This window comes from Macrosteles quadrilineatus, unplaced genomic scaffold (genome assembly GCF_028750875.1).
Source record: "Macrosteles quadrilineatus isolate MER2022 unplaced genomic scaffold, UCM_ALF_1.0 Scaffold_9__3_contigs__length_116548681, whole genome shotgun sequence".
Lineage (NCBI taxonomy): Eukaryota > Metazoa > Arthropoda > Insecta > Hemiptera > Cicadellidae > Macrosteles > Macrosteles quadrilineatus.
This window is the reverse complement of record NW_026542602.1, coordinates 34,342,184-34,364,661: the sequence shown is the minus strand read 5'-3', so window position 1 is coordinate 34,364,661 and position 22,478 is coordinate 34,342,184. Positions and strand designations below refer to the sequence as shown.

The following is a 22,478-nucleotide window of genomic DNA, read 5'->3' as shown; positions in this document are numbered from 1 at the left end:
TGAAAAAATATTTTGAGATGGTTAATAATTCTTCAGCGGCAGTTTTAAATTGAAATTAATATTGCTCTTATGGTAGGCAAATCCAAGATGGTCGTTAGCTTCCATGGACTCTCTTTGAAAACAATGGGAAAACTACAAAGAAAATGTCTAATATCATAGTGCCCTAGTTAAATTTAATCATTCTGGTATTTGAAAACATATTTTTGGGTGATAAATAACTTTTAAGCAACTTTTAAAAATATCCAAGATGGCCGTTAACCTCCAAGGACTCTAAATGGACTAAGTGGATGCCACGAACTAAAGAAAGAGTAAATTGAAACAACGTGAGTTTATGTGAAACACCGTATTGAATTCAAAACGTGCCATCTTCCACCTGTAAAACATTTTAACGCTTGAAATTGTCACGTTTCATCTTCCAACGACACATTTAACTCTTTCTGCATCTCTATTGGTGTAATTATGATAAGAAAGTAGTGAAGACCACATCTAATCTGTTCGACAATAGCATTTACTTTGGATTCAAACTGTGAAGAATCTGTTGTCACCTCTAGAAGTAACATAAATAAAGTTATCACGTGCACAACTAACATCTTAATAAAGTATTTAGTTCGATCTCTATGAATAAAGGTGGTTACATTTTACACACTCAGTGAGTACGAGGACAGTCTCTCTTGTGTTGCTGAATCTTAGTTGTAACTTAATTATTTGTTGCATAAACTCAACTATACAAGTTATTTTTAAAGTGAGAAACTACTACACTCGTGTCTAACATCCCGTTTGAGTAAAATTTTAATCAGCACAATAAACTATATTTCATGTAAAAAAAATAGTAAGAAAATCGAAACAAAATTGTGGTTTGGAAAACAACTGACTCGACTAACTCGTTCTATACGACAGAAACTACTCCTGATACCAATACAGTATTTATTTTAAGAAAATTCGATATTGTAAAAACATAAAAACTAATATTTATCGGCACTTTATTTTAAGTGTAAATACCTCTCAAGTAAATTAGGAATTTAAACCTAAAACGGACGAAGAATGAAAGAACTAAGCACACAGAAAAGGCTAAAGAAACAAATACGTTTTATGTTTCTTACTTTTCAGAGAATCCAGCGTTGGCTGCGTATTATGAACGTTCTGTTATAATATTATATCCTGAACAGCGAAAGATTCGTGTTCATTGCCTTTTTAGCTTTTTAAAACGTGTAATGTAACTCAAAAGTCAGGTAAAGTGCATAGTTTAAATTGTTATTAAACTGTAAAAAATATATTTTGTATTAGGAATATCTTGGTAGTTTCTAAGTTCACAAAAAGGAGTTTAGAGTTTTTAGTTGGAAGATTTGATATATATAAACAAAGCAAAGGCGACAACTTTGCAGTAAAGGTTTGTTACTTTATTTGTATTTTTTTACAGTAATTTCAGTTGGTAAAGTATGAACAGACGATTTAGTTGATTGTACATTCTAATGTAGAATTTGGTTTAGCACACAAACCATATACAGTATACTGTATATACAAACCATAAAAACCATATATACACAAACCATATATATTGTATAATCTGCTTTCAGAGTATTTCGATTGAAATATTTACTATTCTCAATTTACTTTATACAGCTAATGAGTGTCAACAAATTTTATTATATTGATCGGTCAGTTGATTTCAGCAGATACTTTATAGCAGCAAAGTAAATTTAAATATTGTATACACTAAATTATTCCTCTCCGGTATTTTGTCAAATCTCTAAATACATTACCTAAACACGCAAAGTTTAATAATTCACAGGAAAGAGAGCAATTCTTTCTTCGTCTTTAAATTATTAAATGTGTGTTTGTTATCACAATGAATTTTTCAACTATGCGTCCATGTATAAATCAATACATCCTGAATGTAAAATTCCAACTGAGTTTAACTCTGTACTTTCACAGTCCTTATGTTTTGACTTAAAATCAATACAATTCTCGTAATACAAAAATATCTTAACATATTTTAAATGTAAGCAAAATGTAAGTTAAATAAACTTAATCTTCCTAATTGAATAAAAAATCTCAATTTCACCATAAATCGTTTCTAGTATAAAGAATTTTTGGATTTTAAAAGAAGTAAAGAAATCTTGTAGTGAGACAATGTCATATTTCGATGGAGAGAGACGCAAGGAATTAAGGCATTAGATGGAACAGCGGAATGGTGGAAAGGGAGATTGCAATATAGAGGCTTTCTTCCCACTCCGCAGTTCAAGCTTCTTACTGTGTTTTCTGGATGAGTTCAAAAAATTGTCTATAAATGGAGACGGGGTCAAATATTTTAACTACTTTTCTTTAAGTATATCAAATATTTTAAGGGAAATGTTTATCAAGTTGAGATTGCGACTACTGAACAAAATATTTATACAACTATAGAATAAAATTACATTTGAATTATAATACCTATAACAAAATCCACCTTTCAATAGACTTCATTTATATTTAGATATATCTACACAGCTACACATGGTTGACGAGTAACCAATAAAAAGTTATGAAAAACTACTTTTCTTAGCACAACAATTGGGAACATTAACCTTGTATCAATTAGTAACATTCAAAAATTCTCAATTAAAACTTTAAAATAACTAAAAGAAATTGTTCTTGTATTACAGAAGGTAGCAATATTACACCGACCATTGAGGCTGCTCATTTTGGCAACAATTTTCAAGCCTCTCTTCATGACTCAAGTATTATATTTTGAAACAGAAATCACTGCCAAAAGCTTTACCTAAGTAATGCTGAAAGTACTCATGTACTTTGGGCTCACACGTGCGAAACAGGAGGTTTTACGATACCAAACACAAACACAGACACTGAACAGAACATACACTTACGCCAACCATAACCAGATTACTTCGTATTACATGCTCTAGTAGTTGTGAATTTCCTAATTTTCACCACTCAACGCAGGCATCAACGTACTTAATGTAATTTCTCTCTGCTGGACGTAAGCATTTCAGCTTTGTAATTTCATTTTGATTTAGGTATATGTTTTGTAATTTTATTTTTTGCTTCGTACTCCTTAGTATACCACTTTCTATAAATATCTTTCCGATATTCTGTTATTATTTAAAAATATTATAATTGCACCATACATCATCTTCTTTGTTAGTTACGCAAATTTTTCGTTAACTTTTTTGAGGTCATAAACAAGCCAAAAATTAAAATGAAAAAGGTAAATTAATTATTAAAATTTTCAATTGTATAAATTGATAAAGAGAAAGATTGGTAATAAGTCTGCTTAGTAAGACTTAAACCTGTCATTTAATTAGGGTTACTGTGACAATGTTGATAATGAGATATTGGATCAATAATTCTTTTCAACTAGCTATATGTTTTGTTCATTTCAGGTATATACACCTCTAAACACTTCCAATGACACTTGTAATCAGCACTAATATTCATTTTTTAGCGAATTTCCCATATAGGGAATAAGCTATTACCGTAGGTCTCATGGTAAGACCTTGACCCGGGACCGATTTACTTTTTCGTTTTGAGGTCCCCAGAGGCCAAAAACACCATCCGTTCAAATTCATATATATATATATATATATATTTATATATATATATATATATATATATATATATTTATATATGTGTCCGTTAGCGCGATAACTCGAGCAAAATTGACCCGATTTCGATGAAATTTGGTACAAACGTGTAAACCTACATTTATTCGAACGAGTTCGCGAACCAGCATAATCGGACCATGGGATCAGGGGTTTATGGGGGGTTTTATGGGGTAAAAATGGGGTTTTCTCATTTTTGCCCCTAAAAACTTTAAATTTCTAAATTTCTCTCTAGACCATTTCGAAGAGCTTAAAAAAACAAATAATTTAGTATATTGAAGTTTTTTTGAATGTTCATTGACTACGGAGAAAATTCAAAAAATTGTAAATTTAAAATTCCCATGTTATTCTTATGGAGAATAAATAAACTGTTCTAGTTTGCTTGTTTATGGATATATTTTAAGTAATCAAATTTGGCAATTTGGCTTATTTCATACTAAGCTATCAATATTTCAATTGAAAAAACACATCTCAACATCTTCCCCGTAGCAGCAAACCTAACTACTCACTAAAATTAATGTTATTTAAATAGGATATAAATCTGTAAATTTTTAGGGAATATTTTAGTAGAAATCAAGCCGGGTAAATGGAAATTCGCTTAGTATGCAGGTTTGCTGCGACGGGGGTATTTGCCGTTTAGTTGATTTTATTTTTATTTTCAATACATATTATTGTAAATGAATGAAAAATAACAATATCATAAGTCGTATGGTATTACATATTTCGCTAGCAAATAGTTATGGCATTTATTAAGACAGCCTAGAGGAAAAATTGTAATACATCATTATTCCTTATTCTAACTAAAATGAACAATTTAAGTCCACAACCATACAGCTGTGCAACAAGCAATTTTTGAACAAACTGAAGTATGGACTAATTGAATCAATCTTAAGGACCTAACTGGATGTAGCTTAGGTAGTCTCTAATGGGAGTTTAACTTGACCAAACTCAAACTCAAACTCGCTAGGACGTGTCTTTATTTCGCCGTTCTTGAAGGTGATGTCTTAGTTAACTCAACTTTGGCCGTAACTACTTCATCTTGCTGCTTCCAAGTAATATAGACAATCTATATACTTTCCGCAACGAATATCGATTGACTTACACTGTTCACTGAAAATTCAAATCAGAGATTATCGGTTTTATTTCTATTTAATGTTTAGAATTTTGAGAAAATTGTATTAAAAGGTTCATGGAAGTACTTTCAGACGGATTTTTTTAGGAAACAGAGGAATTACCATATTAATGTATAATGTACAGACTTATCTATTTCCACCCCACGGTGTAAATCAAGTATGTAATTGGAATTTCTTCTATTTGGTTAGATTTTCTGTTTATATTTCATTGTTATTTTGCTACCAGCATGGTAACCCATAAGACCTATGTTATTTTTTTATTAATTTTTTGCATTTTTGTCATTTGCTTACATTAGCTTTTATTTCAGATTGTGACAATGTCAACCGGTACCGTGCGTGCACATAGCACTTATTTATGTTCTCTGCGTGCGTGTGACAGACCTGCCTAATCTAATTTTTGTATATTCGTTAAATGTTAAATGTAATTTGCCTTGTGTTTTTTCTACTATGACGATGCTATTCCTGCTGCATGTTTACGTCTGATAATGGCATTATAATGCCAAAATGTCGAAGGTTACATCGAATCGAGCTGTAGACTAAAAGGTAAATAACTATTTTGTATTTATTTTTTCTTATTTTTGATTATAAAGGGATTCTGCACATCCATAGGAAAATACCTTTCTAAAAGTATGCATAGAGTTTCCCTGTGATGCACACGAGCTGAGAAAAAGGGTTTTCAAGAAACAAGCTTTCCTTTTAATATATAGGATTTACTGATCAAAGAAAATAACTATTTCTGTACAGCGCAATAAATAATTTATGCTTATTACATTTCATAAGTCTGCTTAGTTCTGTGGGAGAGTTTGTATGAGGGTAGGACTTTGGTGTTTTCAGGGTGTAACAAATAACTGTATTCGACTCACTTTGATGTTTTGTCAATTCTAAACAGGCATTTGACCACCGTTACTATGGTCATTATAGTATTTCCTATCATCATGTGGGATAAGAAACATTACTTAGAAACACACTTGAAATAAGGTTATTTATATAAAGCAACCACCTTCTCAATAAACTAAACTGCATAACTCCATAAATTTTTCTAGTAGAGTAGTATTTTTAAAAGTCATTGTCCATATGATTACATCAAAACCTTCTCAAATACAGGTTATAATTTGTCCACAGAGCACACCACTGCCGATGATTCAACCAGAAAAAGCAAATACAGAAGTAAAAGATGGATGAATGTAGAACTATAGATTTATTTGAAGAAGAATAGCAATAGAGAAAGAAGGTAGAAGCAATGCATTATTGGTAACACAATCCTGTCTGTCACGTGATGGGACAGTCAGCCAATGGCGGTTCAGCACGGAACGCCGCTCAATCCTCTTAAATCCTTGAGTGTCGTTGTTTTAATACACACAGATCGTGTACAACATAGCACTCAGAACTTTGCGATGTGTTTGATTAAATTCAAATGAGAATCAAATACAGTTGAAAATTTAGTTTATCTTGAATGAGGTATATAAATGCAAGGTGTAACATATAGGGGGAATGATCCCCAAGGATTGTACTCAGTGTTTGCGAATTAGTAGTTTTCATCAGTGTATATATTATATATTATACACATTATAGTCCATTCAAACACTGACAGTTCTATACAGTTAAACAAACAGACTACTTCTTAAAAAGATTATTAAATTGTATTTTGAATACATGTTGTGAATAACAACGTTCTAAAACATATTGGTGCAACCGAAAATAATAACATATTCACTCGAAAAAAATTATAAGTGTTCAACAATCAATAAAATTCACATTCCCTCAAATTCTTTTTCATTCAAACTACATCAGAACAACAGGAATTGTTTGTAGCTTTTATAGAATCAATGTGTTCATAAATGTGTATATTCAATGCAAAATATCAATAACAACAGGTACAATTTCGTGAATGATATTTCAAAAGTCTCAGGGTTGAAAAATGATAGATCTCACAGCCGAGCAGCGCTCTTCTTGAATACAGACAAGGACGACCCGAAGATGTTCACTCCCTTACAAATTACAAAACCAATTCTTGTAAAACCTAGTATAGTACCGTATTAAGGTGGTTTTTTGAGTGATAACGGATAGTGAATGGGAGTGTCTTGCAAAGCGTGGTACATAAAAGTCTATCTTATGAAATATTTCAGGACTGTTTATGTCATTATTCAAGAACTTGAGCAGGTATACAGGATTTTTTTGGTACCTATGAGCATAATGTGCTCACCTAGCAAACGCAAGTTTTCCATTTTATTTTACTGAAAAATTGTTGTAAAAGAATATTGCCGCCTTTAGTTTTATTGTGTTAAGTTAAATTACGTTAAATAAAATATGTTATAGTTTATAATGAGTCATCCCTAACATTTGGCTTGGGAGAAAGGTTTTCGAATTCGACATGAATCAATAATTAACATCAATGAACGAAGTTAATGGTTCACTGTAATATTGTATTGAGAAAACATGACACATCTTTGACATCGGAATGGAATCTCTAATTAAAATAAATAGTAAAATGTATAAATAGACACTTTACTTAACATTTACTTTGTAAAATATTAACCAGTTTACTGTTCATGGTCGTGTTTTACCCTATTTCACTCACCGGTTTATTTATTTTTCAACAATCAACATGAAGGAACTCTTTTAAGTATACTTTTACAGCATATAAATATAAAAGGTTGTCTCTTATCTGGGGAGAACAGAATGCCAAGGAAGTTTTGAACTCTGTGTTTTATTTCAAGCTAAAATGTAAGGAGGGACGAGGCAAGTGGAAGAGAGTTTTGATGTTATCTTGTCTTATCATTCTTTAGCACGTTCTACCGTCTTATACTTCGTCCTCAACTTTAGAAGCTCTTTCTTTCCACATTTTACATCCATGGAGACTTAAGATTGTTAATTTTAATTCCGTAAAGTGTAAAAAGATAAGTAGTGTTTAAGTCTCGAGACTAGGTAATTTTTATGTTGAACTGGAGGTGACTTTAGTGTACGCCGACAAATTATTTCTGTATTTTTAGTTTATGTTAATATTGTTATTTTTGTGATTTTCTTTGCCAATAGCAAACACACCACTCATTTTCTAGCTTACTGTTATTTTTCATTCATTCGGGTGCCATTAGAATATGAATATACTCAAAATTGCTTTGTAATAATTGTATTCTAAGAGGTTTTGCGAATTTAATACATTATTTAAGCTAATCATGATATTGTTATACAGCTCAATAAGTGTTATGAATATTTTTATTCTCCATTAAAAATTATATGGAATGGCCTATTGAAGATTATGAATGCATAGCTATAAGAATACAACGCTGAATACAAAGTCCTTTTTTAAATTACTCTTTTGCATGTGCTGTTCAAATCATCATCGTAAAATCACATTAAATACTCTTAACCAAATAGCCTACTATTGGTAATATAAGCAAAGAGACTAAATTAAGCGTTTAGGAATTTTATTAGGGAAGTGTAAGCTTAAGATATAGTGCAGTAGTTTGCATATTAAAACACTTTCAAAGTGCATGTTGATACTCCCAACACACTCATATCCATAAAGGACTTGACACTCTTTTTATTCGCCGAGTTTTGCCAAACATGCAGTAAAGCAGTATGAAGGAAGATGTAATCCATAACTTTCTGCTTTTACAACCCATAAATAGGCCCTCAGTTGTAATCGCCCTATAGCACTTTATACGAACGAGCTTTTATTTATTTTTCTGGTGAACCATGCCTTTATTTGTCTATAAATTGAAGCTCCTTTTGTTCAGACATTTGATAAATTACGGAAAAACTATTCCAGTGCATGTCTTACTATTTTTATTGTCTGATTTGATGTACTATTATACCCGAGCTTCGTGCTTAAATACTAACCAGTCCCTTGATATTTAGTTTCCTAGTAGACGAGTCTTATTTACTCGATTGTCTAATGGATGTTGGGACCAGGACACTACAGAGACAACTGAAGTCTATTTGAGTGTCTAAATGCATTTCAACCATTTTGTAGACTTGATAAAATAAAACCTCAACCAATCTAGTTCTTTACCTAATGTGTTCTATTAATGACTATAACCATGAAGAATGTTAGCCTATTCATCAAATAGCGTCAATTATATCCAATTCTTTTGATTACATTTTACCTTAAATTACTAACAGCTAAGTCCGTCTTAATGTTCTCAAAATATATTTCCGAAGGAATTATTTTTAATTTCATATTGCTCCCAATCATTTATTACCACACCAAATTTTTACAAGTCCTAGATAAGCATTGTACAGTATTCACAAATATATTGGTTATAAACCTAAACCACCATCAGTAATGTTTTAAACATTGTTTCGTTTTTACAAAAATCGTACTCTAATGCATCACGAGATGTTTCTATTCTGGAGCTAAAAGCCTATGTTAGTTTGCCTTCACAACGCTAACAGGATTATACATTATCTTCTTGCGCTGGCTCTCTCACTCGACTTTGCCTTTAGATTAATTATCTTGCCATGATTTTATGAACAATAATATATTACAATGCTTCAGAACGTATTATTATGTATTAAAAAGTTAATAATAAAGTCGTTTAATCATAGAAAATATATTAATTGCCATTCTTATATTTTAATATTTTCATTGAATTGTTATAAATCTTTTTATATTATTTTTATAATGTATCATCATTTGACCATCTATGCTTGGGTATATACAAATAAGTATTTATATTTATTCCGTAAAGAACGTGCAACGTGGGTACGTTCTACGTATTTATTTAGTAAAGCAATGATAAAATCTACTCAATTCGCAATTTGCCCCGTTTAACTTCTTAATTTTCAAGATTATCTCGTTTTATGGCTCAATCACGTCCTGGTTGAAGTTTGTTCGCTACGCTCACTCACCTTTAGGTTGTAGCTCGTTCGCTACGCTCACTCACCTTTAGGTTGGAGCTCGTTCGCTGCGATCACTTGCCTTCAGGATAGCTCGTTCGCTACGCTAACTCCCCTCCAGGTTGAAGTTCGTTCGCTACGCTCACTCACCTTTTGGTTGCAAATTAGCTGTTTTCATAAATGTAAAAGAAATAATAGTGCTGCACCCTGTTGGTAATCCTTGTAACTTTAATGCTATTGAACATCATAGAACAGAACCAACTTGTTTAATTGAAACAGCTGTTAAGATTCAATAATTCCATTTCTCATAAGGTTAACATGGGAAACTCCAGAGCCACTGGGGCGGAGCCCGAAAGGATTTTTGAAACAAGAATATGCCTATATGTTAATCGGGAATGTAAGCTATCATCATGCCAAATTTCAGCCCAATCCGTCCAGTATTTTTCGCGTTCACTTGTCACAAACATACATCCATACATCCATACATCCATCCATATATCCATACATCCAAACTTTCTCATTTATAATATTAGTAGGATATATCTACACAGCTACACATAGTTGACGACTAACCAATAAAAAGTTATGAAAAACTACTTTTCTTAGCACAACAACAGGGAACATTAACCTTGTATCAATTAGTAACATTCAAAAATTCTCAATTAAATTGTTAAATGACTAAGAAAGATTTTTCTTGTATCACAGAAGGTAGCAATATTACACCGACCATTGAGCATGCTCATTTTGGCAACAATTTTCAAGCCTCTCTTCATGACTCAAGTATTATATTTTGAAACAGAAATCACTGCCAAAAGCTTTAGCTAAGTAATGCTGAAAGTACTCATGTACTTTGGGCTCACACGTGCGAAACAGGAGGTTTTATGATACCAAACACAGACACTGAACAGAACATACACTTACGCCAACCATAACCAGATTACTTCGTATTACATGCTCTAGTAGTTGTGAATTTCCTAATTTTCACCACTCAACGCAGGCATCAACGTACTTAATGTAATTTCTCTCTGCTGGACGTAAGCGTTTGAGCTTTGTAATTTCATTTTGATTGAGGTGCATGTTTTGTAATTTTATATTTTGCTTCGTACTCCTTAGTATACCACTTTCTATAAATATCTTTCCGACATTCTGTTATTATTTTAAAATGTTATAATTGCACCATACATCATCTTCTTTGTTAGTTACGCAAATTTTTCGTTAACTTTTTTGAGGTCATAGCCAAGCCAAAAATTAAAATGAAAAAGGTAAATTAATTATTAAAATTTTCAATTGTATAAATTGAGAAAGAGAAAGATTGGTACTAAGTCTGCTTAGCAAGACTTAAACCTGTCATTGAATTAGGGTTAATGTGACAATGTTGATAATGAGGGCTTTTGAATATTGGATCAATAATTCTTTTCAACTAGCTATATGATTTGTTCATTTCAGGTATATACACCTCTAAACACTTCCAACGAGACTTGTAATCAGCACTAATATTCTTTTTTTTGCCGTTTAGATGATTTTTATTTTCAATACATATTATTGTAAGTGAATGAAAAATAACCAAATCATAAGTCGTATGGTATTACATATTTCGCTAGCAAATACTTATGGCCTTTATTAAGACAGCCTAGAGGAAAAATTAGAATTAATCATTATTCCTTATTCTAACTAAAATGAACAATTTAAGTCCACAACCATACAGCTATGCAACAAGCAATGTTTGAACTAACTGAAGTATGGACTAATTGAATCAATCTTAAGGACCTAACTGGATGTAGCTTAGGTAGTCTCTAATGGGAGTTTAACTTGACCAAACTCAAACTCAAACTCAAACTCGCTAGGACGTGTCTTTTGGTTCGCCGTTCTTGAAGGTGATGTCTTAGTTAACTCAACTTAGGCCTAACTACTTCATCTTGCTGCTTCCAAGTAATATAGACATTCTATAAACTTTCCGTAACAAATATCGATTGACTTACACTGTTCACTGAAAATTTAAATCAGAGAGATTATCTAGGAAACAGTGGAATTACCATATTAATATATAATGTACAGACTTTTTAACTAAATGTACTTATCTATTTTCACCCCAGGGTGAAAATAAAATATGTAATTGGAATTTCTTCTACTTGTTTTGATTTTGTGTTTATATTACGTTGTTATTTTGTTACCAGCATGGCAACCCATAAGAACTATGTTATTATTTTTATTTTAAATTCATTTTTTGTATTTTTTGTCTTTTTTTACGTTACCTTTAATTTCAGATCGTGACAATGTCATCCGGTACCGTGTGTGCATCTCTGCGTGCGTACAAAAGACCTGCTTAATCTAATTTTTGTATATTCGTTAAGTTAGCTGTAATTTGCGTTGTGTTTTTCTATGACGACGCTACTCCAGCTGAATGTTTACGTATGATTATGGCATTATAATGCAAAAACGGCGTAACGAAGGTTACATAGAATCGAGCTGTAGACTTAAAGGTAAATACCTATCTATCTATATATTAATAGGCAAGCATGTTTCTTTAAAACCTTTTTTCTCAGCTCGTGTGAATCGTAGGGAAAATCTACGCATACCGTTGGAAAGCTATTTTCCTGTAGGTGTGCAGAATCCCTTTATAAATTTAAATAGGCTCAAAGATAAGCACAAAAAATGAGTTTAAAAATTTGAAAAAATTAACATGGATCTTATGCGTTGCTATGCTGGTTACGAAATAACAACGAAATATAAACAGAAAATCAAAACAAATGGAGGAAACTCCAATCACATGTTTTATTTACAGTGTGGGGTGAAAATAGATAAGTGAGTACATTACATATTTTTGGTCGAGTTTCGACCACTGGACGACCTCTCGTTTTTATTATTTTTTTCTTTCTCTTATTTTTAAAGCTATTTAGAATTATAAAGGGATTCTGCACATCTATAGGAAAATATCTTTCTAACAGATTTTCCCTGCTATGCATACGAGCTGAGAAAAAAGTGTTTTCAAAAAACATGTTTGCCATTTAATATATAGGATTTACTGATCAAAGAAGACAACTAGCCTATTTCTGTACCCTTAGCGCAATAAATAATTCATCCTTATTACATTTCATAAGTCTGCTTAGTTTTGTGGGAGAGTTTGTCTGATGGCAGGACTTCGGTGATTTTAGGGTGTAATAATAACTGTATTCCAGTCACTTTGATGTTTCGTCAATTCTAAACAGGTATTTGAACACCGTTACTATGGTCATTATATTGTTTCTTATCATCATGTGGGATAAGGAACATTAGTTAGAAACACACTTGAAAAAAAGGTTAGTAAAATGCATCGACCTTCTCAATAAACTAAACTACAACACCAGAAATGTTTCTAGTAGAGTAGTATTTTTAAAAGTCGCTATCCATAAAGATTACATCAAAACCTTCTAAACTATAGGTTATAATTTGTCCACAGAGCACAGCACTGCCTTTGTTTCAACCAGAAAAAGCAAATACATAATTAAAAGATGGATGAATGTAGAACTATAGATTTATTTGAAGAAGAATAGCAATAGAGAAAGAAGGTAGAAGCAATGCATTATTGGTAACACAATCCTGTCTGTCACGTGATGGGACAGTCAGCCAATGGCGGTTCAGCACGGAACGCCGCTCAATCCTCTTAAATCCTTGAGTGTTGTTTTAATACACACAGATCGTGTACAATAAAGCACTCAGAACTTTGCGATGTGTTTGATTAAAATCAAATGAGAATCAAATACAGTTGAAAATTTAGTTTATCCTGAATGAGGTATATAAATGCATAGGTGTAACATATAGGGGAATAATCCCCAAGGACTGTATGCAGTGTTTGCAATTTCATCGTTTTCATCAGTATAGGACTATTCAAACACTGAATGAATCTAAACAGTTAAACGAAGAGACTAGTTCTTAAAAAGATTATTAACTTGTGTTTTGAATGCATGTTGTGAATAACAATGTTCTCAAACATATTGGTGTAACAGAAAATAATAGCATTTTCACTCCAAAATAATGTTCAATAATATTCATATACCCTCAAATTATTTTTCATTTAAACTACAAGAGGACAGCAAGAATTGGCTAATTGTTGGTAGTTTTTATGGAATCAAATTGTTCATCAATTTTTATATGAAATACAAAATATCAATAAGTTAACAAATAACATTTCTTGAATGATATTTCCTGAGTCTCAGTGTTTGGAATTGATAGATCTCTCAGCCGATTCAGCGCTCTTTTTGAGTACAGACAAGGACGACCCGAAGATGTTCACTTCCTTACAAATTACACAACCAATTCTTGTAAAACTTAGTATAGTACTGTATTAAGGTGGGGTTTTTGAGTGATAACGGATAGTGAATGGGAGTGTCTTGCAAAGCGTGGTACATAACAGTCTATCTTATGAAATATTTCAGGACAGTCGATGTAATTATTCAAGAACTTGAGCAGGAATACATGATTTTGTTTGGTACCTATGAGCATAACGTGCTCACCTAGCAAACACAAGTTATTCATTTTATTTTACTGAGAAATTGTTGTAAAATAATATTGTCGCCTTTAGTTTTTTTTTTTTTTCAAAAAATTTACGTTACATAAACGTACATATTACAATACATAAAATAGGTTATAGTTTATAATGAGTCGTCCCTAACATTTGGCTTGGGAGAAAGGTTTTCAAATTCGACATGAATCAATAATTAACATCAGTGAACGAAGTTAATGGTTCACTATGTAATATTGTATTGAGAAAACTTTACACTTCTTTGACATCAGAATGGGATTTCTAATTAAAATAAATAGTAAAATGTATAAATAGACACTTTACTTAACATTTACTTTGTAAAAATTAACCAGTTTACTGCTCATGGTCGTGTTTTACCCTATTTCACTCACCGGTTTATTTATTTTTCAACAATCTACATGAAGGAACTCTATTAAATATACTACTCTATTAAGTATACTTTTACATCATATAAATAAAAAAGATTGTCTCTTATCTGTGGAGAACAGAATGCCAAGGAAGTTTTGAACTCTGTGTTTTATTTCAAGCTAAAATGTAAGGAGGGACGAGGCAAGTGGAAGAGAGTTTTGATGTTATCTTGTCTTATCATTCTTTAGCACGTTCTACCGTCTTATACTTCGTCCTCAACTTTAGAAGCTCTTTCTTTCCACATTTTACATCCATGGAGACTTACGATGGTTAATTTTAATTCCGTAAAGTGTAAAAAGATAAGTAGTGTTAAATTCCTGGGACTAGATAATTTTGATGTATAACTGGAGGTGTCTAAGTGTACGCCGACTAAATTATTTCTGTATTTTTAGTTTTTGTAAATATTGTTATTTCTGTGATGTTCTTTGCCAGTAGCATATGATACACACCACTCATTTTCTAGCTTACTGTTATTGTTTATCCATTCGGGTGCCTTTTGAATATGAATATACTTTTAAACTTAAGCAATAGTCTCAAAATTGCTTTGTAATAATTGTATTCTAAGAGGTTTTGAGAATAATACATTATTTAAGTTATATTCTTATCTGATATTCTATATAGCTTAATAAGCATAGTGAATATTTTTTTTCCATATTACAAATGTTATTATATGGTTCATAAACATACCTCTAGCAAGAACCATATAACCAAAGCCTATTTAAAATTATGAATGCATAGATCTATAAGAATACAACGCTGAATTCAAAGTCCTTTTTAAAACTACTCTTTTTTATTTGCTGTTAAAATCATAATCATAAAACCACATTAAGAATACTCTTAACCAAATAGCCTATTCTTGGTAATATCAATAAAGAGACTAAATTAAGCGTTTAGGAACATTATTAGGGAAGTGTAAGCTTAAGATATAGTGTAGTAGTTTGCATATTAAAACACTTTAAAAGTGCATGTTGATATTCCCAACACACTCATATCCATAAAGAACCTGACACTCTTTTTATTCGCCGAGTTTTGCCAAACATGCAGTAAAGCAGTATGAAGGAAGATGTAATCCATAACTTTCTGCTTTTACAACCCATAAATAGGCCCTCAGTTGTAATCGCCCTATAGCGCTTTATACGAACGAGCTTTTATTTATTTTTCTGGCGAACCATGTCTTTATTTGTCTATAAACTGAACCTCCTTTTTTCAGACCTTTAATAAATTACGGAAAACTATTTTAGTGTATGTCTTACAGTTTTTATTGTCTGATTTGATGTAAATACCCGTGAATTGAATTGTAATTGTAGGCCTAATTGTTGTATTAATTGTGTTTGAATTGTATTATACCCGTGCTTCGTGCCTATATACTAACCACTCCCTTGATATTTAATTTCCTAGTAGATGAGTCTTATTTACTCGATAGTCTAATGGATGTTGAGACCAGGGCACTACAGAGACAACTGAAGTCTATTCGAGTGTCTAAATGCATTTCAACCATTTTGTAGACTTGATCTAATAAAACCTCAACCAATCTATCTCTTTACTAACCTAATGTGTTCTGACGAGAACCGTGAAGAATGTAAGCCACATCAAATAACAGCAAGTATATCCAATTCTTTTGATTATATTTTACATGAAATTACTAACAGACACTAGTCCGTCTTAATGTTTCCAAAATATATTCCCAAAGAATTATTTTTAATTTAATATTGATCCCAAGTCCTAGATAAGCATTGAATTCGTAAATATATTTGCTATAAACTATAAACCATCATCAGTTGTGTTTTAAACATTGTTTCTTTTCTCTAATGCATCACGTTAAGATGTTTCTATTCTGGAGCTAAAAGCCTATGTTAGTTTGCCTTCACAACGCTAACAGGATTATACATTATCTTCTTGCACTGGCTCTCTCACTCGACTTTGCCTTTAGATTAATTAATTATCTTGCCATGATTTTATGGACAATAATATATTACAATGCTCCAAAACGTATTATTATGTATTAAAAAGGTTAATAATGCAGTCGTTTTATCATTGGAAAATATTTTAATTGTCATTCTTGTATTTTAGTATTTTCATTAAATTGTTGTATATCAGTTTATATTATTTTATAATATATCATCATTTGACTATCAATACTAGGGTACAATACAAATAATTTATATTTATTCCGTAAAGAACGTGCAACGTTATTTCTACGTATTTATTTAGTAAGACAATGATAAAATCTACTCAATTCCCTATTTAAAACTGAACTCTTTTAGTAAAACATTACTTTTGACTGACTGTATGATTATTAATTTGACAGTGGTTGCATGCAATAACCTGATAAAGTTCTAAGGAACGAAACCAACAACTGTGGTTGGATAAGATAATCCTTTTATTTTATCAATGTTTGATTATATTTTGGTTTGATTTCACTCACACTTAGTCATTTGAATACTAATTTTTCACATATATTGTTCTGTTGTCTCTGTAATAGGTTTTGATGACTGGACAAAATGATGCAATATTTTTCAGATATGAAAGTAGACTGCACAAAAATCACAATAAACTTTTAGCCACACACTCTTAAAAGAACATTTTCGTAGTCTTCGTTCAATAAAATAGGATTTTTTTAGTTGCAATTAGATTATATAGGAATCGAAAAGATCGTTCCATTTTAATATACTGTATGCCTGATTCACATACGACACTTATAAAAAATATAACATGTGGGCTACTAAATTTTATTTAAGGAAGGAAGGTCATATTTCAATAATTTAACGTCCTTATTATGGGATGTGTTGGCTCTCATTCGACACCTTAACATGAGGTTTTGGCTATGAACCAAGTCATGTATGTGTTTATGTCGAAAGTTGTATTATTTTCAATGTTATGTGTTAAGTTAATTAAAATTGCAATACCAAACTGGTGTTTGTTTTACATTGAATTCCATTTAACATGTTTACACGTTTCAGAACATTTCATTTTATTTTATGGTATATTTATTTATTAACGATGTATTCTTCTCATAGGGACCAATTTGAACTCATTCTCGACGAAATGTATATTTCATATAGGTACTGGATAATATACTCAAGTAAGTCTGAAACACCTTCTAAACATGATTTTCTAATTCAAAACAAGTTTGTAGTTACAATACAAAATGAAAAAGTTTCACCATTGAAAGTAAGTTTATAAATTACATGGTAAAAAGTGTAATATGATCAAAATAAACAGAACTATCAGCAATATATTCACATTACGAAATTAGTTTCAAGCTATCTATTTACAGACATATAATCCTTAAGATTTGATTCAACGCAATTAAAAATGTTAACGCCAAAACAGTCAACTCAGTTTTAGGCTAAATTATGCTTAAATTTATCTATTACGATTAAAAATTAATTTTTTTAGTCCCTTGCATAACTGACAGTTTCTAATCTATCGCAGTCACTAGGATTATCTTTAAACGAGTGGTTTGTAGCCAAAATCAGCCCGGCTCCTATCAGTGAAACTTTGCTGGTCAACATAACCTTTCTTTCTTTGTCCGAGGCAACAAAACCGCTTTAGTTTAGTCAGTGAAAAGGCTTATCAAGTTTGAACTCTTAGCCAAATTTCGTACACATTTTACATTGCATCCTCTTATACTAGGTAGTTCCTTGAATAACTTCGTAACTTTTAAACTATCGTTTAGTTTTTTTTATAAAAGTCACTTTGTTCAAATACTCCATCTCCACTCATAGGTTATTCACTATTTTGTTTTTATACTTAGTGAAATATTATTGTAAATAACATTCAGACATGTTTCACAGTGGACGAATAAACAACAGAAGAAGATGAATTTGACACCAATTGGTTATGTAAAATAGACAAAATATATCTTATCCTTTCGTAGAATTAAAGCGTATAATTCATGAGGGAACAATAAATGTCGGGACTAGACTGAGACCTTTCTTGGCTGCCAATAAAGCCCTGGAACTTTTCCAAAAAAGCCATTCCGCGCGATTGACAAGACTGTAATTTCCTACATTTATTGCATGGCTTTTAAAGATCAAGATTATCCAGGAACAAATGTGTAGCTTTGTGGTTTAATCAAAACAAAAGATGCATATCACAAACTTACTGGATTCTGGCCAATAAACTCCGGTTTCTTAGTTGAAAGTTTGTTGTTCATTTCTTCACTTTGCAGATAAAATGAACAGTCGCTCAGAGGTGATGTTTTACATTGTATTCATGACATTGGACGTGTGGCATGTCACTTTGTTGATGTTCGTTGACATGGAAAGTTGTGCTGTGACTGCTGAGACAAGTGAGCACACTTTACCTTGAACTAGGGATTCATATTCAAGTGTACTTGATTCAGTTGTGATTGTTCACTCATTTTTCAAGTCAGCAACATCTGAAGCTGGTGAACCCCTAAGAATTGGTAAAGCCCTTTTTTTTCTATTTTCAAGAATTTTGTTTTTAAAGACGAGCATACAGACTCAGATTTTTAAGTAGTTTTCGCTTGCGAATAGGGAGGATAGGTATAACTACTCGCCAACCCTAGCGGTTGAAGTCACGAGGGGTACGACTCAAAGACATTCAAAATCACGGGAGCAGGCGATCATGTGCATCAATGTGCACCGGTCTTAGGACTGTTGTGGCTTTAGTGGACATACAATCTCTCATATAACCAATGCAACGTAAGAATTTTTTTACATACATAATATCTAATTAGTAGTGCGACAAACTTACACCAAAGACTTCCAATGTATAGATTTAGCTTCTGGACGTGGACCTTTAGTCGTATGATTTATAGTTAGTCAATAAAGAACCTATTCAAAATCGGCTCATTTTTCGTATTTTTATCTCTATGACTCATATGATCAACTTATTCTAATCACTAGACTTGGATTATTTTCATCAGTGAATTTAAACATCTCTTGTTTGCCTTTTGTGGAGAATGACCAACAACAACTTTTCCAATAGACCGGAAAAGAGCAATAGATTTTTTTTTTTTTCATTTTGTTGTTCATTTATTTATTCCTCTCTAACCTCAAACACTAATGGTATCCTCTTGACAAGACTTGTTTCTTTTAATTTTATTTCCTATCCACTATTTTCGAAAACAGATATATTTTCTTTTACAATCTATGTACTGAGGTATAAAATGAAAAACCACTATCGGAAGTGCCCACAATGCGTCAAACATAGTTAGTGACAGGGAATGAGATCACATGCTGGATCGTTGCGGTTACTCGATTTCGCCCCAGTCTATGTGATGACATGGTTGGAAATACGACCATTTGTGCTGTTACAACCTGGGCCGTTACCTTTCTTCACTTTTATCGACGAAGATAATATTATGAGCAAATGTGTCTACGTGTATGATCACGCGTATAATAAACACTGAATAAATTATGATAAATCATTCATTTTTTGTTTTGTTTAGATTCGACCAGTGGTCAAATCATTATGACCCATAATGGGGTCACAAGCTCACATTTTTTTTTTGTCAGATCAGTTTGTTTGAACAATAATAAAATGGGTATAATGGGAACGAAATACTGTAAAATACGTTTTTATCAAGTTAAGGTGTAATGCTCTATTTCAAACGTTCTTTAAAATAAATAGCAAATTATAGACAACAAAGTTTCAAAAATGTATTATTTTAATTTTAAATTCCACATAAAAAATCATATATGTAAAGACTACTGCATAACAATAGTTTTTCATTCATAGGTATTCATTCAATTTGTAAACACAAACAGAACATAAACACCACCAGAACATGCAGACGTACTTAGTTTAAAAGAGCGTTTTGCTTTATTCAAATTAAAGGGTTTAATTGGGTTGTAAGTGACAGAAACCAAGATTTAGAAAGGGGAGTAAACAGGTCGTTATTATACCACCCAACGACTTGGAATTCTTTTGTTTCTTCCTGAACGCCGAGAAATCTCCCAAATGATAATCGTCGAAATGCTTCTTGTTTCTTTCGTTCTGTTTGTTGAAACAGTGCGATAACCTCTAATGTTCTCACTTTTATGGATAGAAAGCTGTGTGACTTTCTAATTTTGTTTCGCTGAAGGATCATTGGATAAGTCAAATTAAAATTGTGTAATCTTAATATTTAATTTCTAGACGTTGCATAGTTGAATTTCTAGCTTTTTTACTTGCTACGTAATCACCACACTATATCTGTGTGTGTTAGACTAGTATCGTTATATAAATAACCAATCAAATCAATCTTGTTTGTGTTTAAAGTCTTAAAACAACACTTCAATATATAAATAGATAAAAGTATCTAATATTGTGCCTGTGCATGATAGGATTTATCTATGGATGCATAGATGGGCATATATTGACGTAACAAAAAACTGTTTTTATCCTTCAGTAAAAATAAATGCATCTTTTTAGGCGAGGTAAAAGAAGGCTTTGGATTTGGCCAGTAAGTAAAGCACTGTTTAAAAGGTTCAATGTTCAACGGAAAACGTATATGGATATATCCATTGGATATCCATTCCAATAGCCTGCATGGATATCCAATACCATATACCATTGGATATCCATGGTAAATGGATTTCGGCCATGTGACAATTTTGTAACCCAGAGGTTCAAAGTCCGCCTAAGGTCCGCCTATTTACTTCTGCCGAAAACCATTTTAGAAGGTCTGTCAGGTCATATCAACTAACACACACCTGGACACATGTCTGAATTGAAGAGCTACATCCTTTGAAACCCAGTTGAGAGTAACAAATTACTATTAGTGAACTACTAAATGATACCAAAGATAAAACTTTTATTTATAATATTTAAAGTTTATTTTCACCACAAGTTAATTTATAGGTTGGTAAAGTGTATGGTTCGTAGTTAATTGGCATACTCTAACGGTTTTTGGAACACTGATGTTTTTTTGCCTATTAATATAGATAAAAGGAGTATAGACATACAATATACAATATACAATCTATGCTATTAATATAACTTTTATTGCATGGATTATTCAGTAAATGCGTTAAAATCATAGTGATCATGTTTTTTTAGTCTACAACATGTGAATACAGGTTTACGTACCTCCATAAAATAGTCCACTGATTATTCAGTAGAATCAGCTGACTTGTTTCAATGCGAAGATCACCTGTTTAAAGTTTTAAACTCATCAAACACATAATTAAAACAAGCAAAACATGAATACAAAACTGATGAGGTGTGTTAAACCTGTTATCGTCTTAAAAAAAGTTGTCCCGGGGCAAGAAACATGCATTTTGATACAGTTCGTAGTTTAAATGTATACTTATTTTACAAGTAACAATAAAAATCTACAACACTCACAACTTATGTCTCTAAATCTATTGGCTCAATACACGTCAGTCTATTTTCAACGCCATTGTAACTGTAATATGATTAGTTCCACTGTTCAAACGATGTGAAATGCAGCTGATTCATTAGTTGAGTGGTGAACACCATCGATCAGCTGGGTACGAGAAGAGCCTGTCACCGACGCGACGTCGTGTTGTGCTTCACTGTGAAACATGACTAGGAATGCCTCTAGGCCCATAGACCTGCTGCATGTTGATAATTAATAGTGGTTGTACACTAAAGGGAATACATTGCGGTCAAATGTTTCGTGCGACCATGACTTGGCTTAGAAATATATCTTCTCGGATGAAAATAAAGCATAAGATACATATTACCTTTTCATATCACAGTTTGTCATTATTTTGCATTTTACTTAGATAATTAATTTATTGTATACCTTATATGTTGTAAGTTGGATAGATGAGTGCATATAGTGTTCGATCCAGAGAAAAGCCAGTAGACTTTTGATGGTTCTGTACTGGACTCTTTCCGTTATCATTGGGCTTTTGATAATTAGTCTTGGCTAAAGGAACAAGCTGTCATCACATTTATTACTAATTGGTCATTGATATTTGCATTCATATACGCTCCCGGTGTTTAGGCTTCGTATGAGTTTAATTTAATCCAAACTACGCTTTGAAATATTGTGAATAG

General features: G+C 31.9%; 1 protein-coding gene across 4 annotated transcripts in view; it reads left to right on the top strand.

Annotated features, from left to right (window-relative positions):
* The window catches only part of LOC129002720 (small conductance calcium-activated potassium channel protein), a 482,452-nt gene that overhangs the window by 408,396 nt on the left and 51,578 nt on the right, over window positions 1-22,478 (top strand). The gene's annotated exons all lie outside the window — the stretch shown is intronic.